This window comes from Theobroma cacao, chromosome 3, assembly GCF_053813885.1.
Source record: "Theobroma cacao isolate CCN51 chromosome 3, ASM5381388v1, whole genome shotgun sequence".
Taxonomy (NCBI): Eukaryota; Viridiplantae; Streptophyta; class Magnoliopsida; order Malvales; family Malvaceae; genus Theobroma; species Theobroma cacao.
Window position 1 is genome coordinate 10,945,666 of NC_142641.1, and position 3,643 is coordinate 10,949,308.

Genomic DNA, 3,643 nt, shown 5'->3' on the forward strand with positions numbered 1-3,643 from the left:
ACCCACAGGGGAAATGAGAAGCTGATATTAAAGCCTTGCGGGGTCTCGGTTGACATTCCGGGTAATGAATGTAAATTGAGACGTCGCGGCGGTTGTCACGGGCTCGATGGGAGTTCCGGGTCGTGACATATAGAGAGAGGTTATAGAAAATATATTGTGATTGCATTGAATATTGAATGTTAAAATTTGACAAATGCTTTCCAATTGATTTTCACTGCAGCAAAAATGGATTTCGTTGTGACAAGAATTCTTTTAATTTCATTGCCCTGTTTTTTGCTGTAGCGAAATTCATTCTTGCTGCAGCGAGAAACTCTCGAGTGCTTAGGGCTCGACACAGCCTTAGTTTTCGCTGCAGCGAAATTGCATTCTCGCTACAGCGAGAAACTCTCGGGTGGTTGGGGTAAAATGCCAGCCTGGTTTTTGCTGCAACAAATTACATTCTCGTTGCAGCGAGAAACTCTCGGTTGGTGCTTCAAAACTTTTGCCCTGAATTTCGTTGCAGCGAGATTCCCTCTACCATGCTTGCCTTGCTGGGATTCTACTGTAGTTTTCACTCTTTTCAACTTCATGGTTGATCATAGATCCTTCAACATAAAGGGATTAAATAATCAAAGTTTGAATTGAGAGGTTTTAACAAGGAAATTAAGCTAAATTGCATTGTTTTCAACATAAGTGCATCATGTTTTCTAAAACTTCCCATATAGGTGCTTGTTCCCTTCCTATGTTCACTCACTGAGTTTATACTCACGCTTTTCAACTTCATGTTTTCAGATTCAGAGGTAGTTGAGACCTAGATTGAGGTGTCCACTTGTATTTGCCTTTTGGTAGGTACCATGGCATTCAGTAGCTGTACCTGTACCCAGAGTCACTCTGCTGGTAGTCAAGATTCTTTAGCTTGTGTATACTCACATGTGTTGTAAATCACTAAGGTTCATGTTATGCACAATACATGTATATTTGGATTGATGATTGCCATTATAAGTTGGCAATAGGTGACATTTTGTTTGGGTTAATATGAATGCAAGCATATGATTGTCAAAGCACACTATTAAAGTAATTATAGTTGAGAATCATGAAATGTGACTTTAGGTGTGATGGATGAAATAATGGAGCTTGCTTAGGCTTAGTGGGCTATGCCCATTGGGCCTTTGTGCCAATCATAGCTCAAAAATTGGGCTGTGACATGAGACCAAGTGAAAACCCTTGTAACAGCTTTTTCTTGGGATCAAGCGATAACCCTTTCATTGGCTTTTTAACAGGATCAACTAATAGCCTTCACACTAACTTTTCAAGGTTAAGTTTGAACCTTTATAAATCTATGTACAAAGAAGTTATAGTAAAGATTTGCCTCACAAAGCCTGGATGCTAAAAGCTTAAGCTTTGGTGTACAAAGAAAAGAAATAATCTAAAAAATATTAGCTTAAGGACTTGCAAGTGAATGAGCTTGACTGGCTTTGAATGCTTGAGGGAAGACTAAAATGATGTCTAGAGAGATATAAGGATTTTGAATTCTCTCTTTATGGTTTCCAAGTGTTGCTTTGTCTTTTCTTGCTTCAAATTGAGTCAAAGGCAGCCTTTTATGCTTGCTAGGAGATTGGAGCTGGTAGACACAAGTGTGAATTAAATCTATCCATTGATAATCTTGAGGGTCAACTACAAGGCTTTTAAGATCGACTATGTTCTTCAAAAATCTTGAATTAGGGCTTCCATAGTCGAGTATAAACTTCCTCTACTTGATCCACTTTCAGAGAGCATGTAACTTTGAAGTTTTAACATTGAGGACCAATTACCAAGCCTTGAGGATCGACCGTAACATCTTCAAATGTGAGATTTCTAGTGTTTACTGCTTGAGGATCGACTAGGGCTTCTTAAAATGTGAAATTTCTAGTTGAATCTTGTTAGGTTTGGCTATGGATGACATGGTCGAAATTACACAGTGGAAAAAAATAAAAACTTAAGAAAAAAAATAAAAACATACCTCTGCCAATGGATCATCGTGGTTATATTTTAACACATAGAATGGCATAATAAAAAAAAAAAACAAAACATACCTTCACCAATAAATCACCATGGTTATATTTTAACACATAGAATGGCATATAAAAACATAAAATCAAAAGCTAACCTTGCTAATGTTCTTTTGATCGAAATAGTAATCTCCTTAATGCAACCTGCGAACACCATAAAAAGCAAGAACCCTAGCCAATCAGGCTTTTGGAATTCAATGGTAGTACACATGATTTTCACTTGAACCTTTCAACAAGGGAGATTTTAACTATGCTTTTGTGCTACCAAAAAGGGACGACATTTGTCCCTTTCCACTTTTCACAACGATGGCTGAATCATACATTTAAAAATTACCTCAATAACAATTTTTCTTTTTCACAAAGTAGGTGGCGGCACACATAAGGAGAAAACCCCTTTTTCTTTTTTGATAACTCTTTTTCTTTATATGTGAAAAAATCGTTAAATGTGATTTGTACAGCTAGGTTAAAATTAACTTTAATTTTGCAATAATGCCTTCTAAATTATAGCACATTACAATAGAGGCCCATGACTTAATTAAACTATTTTTATTAAGCCCAATGGAAATTAAGTTTAAATAATTTCCTTTATATTGTTTCAATTTTGACATTATAATTATAACTATTTACATATTATGCCCAAAACTTAATTAAACTCTTTTTAATTAAGATTATAGAAGTTAATTACCTAGCATATGATTTAAGTCTAACTTAAATCATCATTCTCCCAATTTAATTCAAATGCAATCATTATGTGTGACCCATTAGGTTCTTAACATGTTGGCAATGGAATTAATTAATAACTTAATTGATTCATATAAATTTCAATAAATTAATTTATAATTAATTCCATAGACTAAGATTGGCATCTAGCAATGCATCATAGGCACTCAATTGTTAGGAGAGTCAAAGGGTTCTTTAACAACCTTTTAGTGTACAGTTTATCAGTGTAATTCATTCCCTCATCATATATCTCGAAGATGATAAGAGCTCGGTACAGTGTCTACTATTATTGACCTCTATATTCATTCTTGCAATTATAGCATTAGCTTTATAGAGACTTATGAAACCTTTTTCATAATCTCCAAGTCACCTTGGTCAAGGACTTCAACAAGCTAATGTTAACCAAGAACTGATAGGATATGGTTAGGCACTCGTAGGGATTGAATAAAAGCATAGCACTCCCCATATAAGACAACTTGGCATCTCAAGTCTAGGGAGTATTTACATGATTGACACATGAGAAGTGTTGCATAGACATTAGAGTGCATTATCACATGCACTTCTCATGGTGGGTCATGTTAAGTGAACTTGTTCTCCTCTGCAAACACCTACATTCTAGTTCCAAGTATCTCTATACTTCAATCTATGGGATCGATTGCTTACTTTGAAAGTAAGGAACATAAAATGTACTAGTCTATAAGCATCATTGATGTCCAGTCTCAATGATACATTGACTAGGAACATTTTGAGATTACGCTTTGATGTATACAGATCTCATAACTGTAACCGATTACAGTTCCTTCGCAAGGCATATTAATATCATGGACTTCATCTAATTAGACTTATAACTCATTATAATTAATGTCTTATTGATGAAGAAAACCTCTAATCATTCA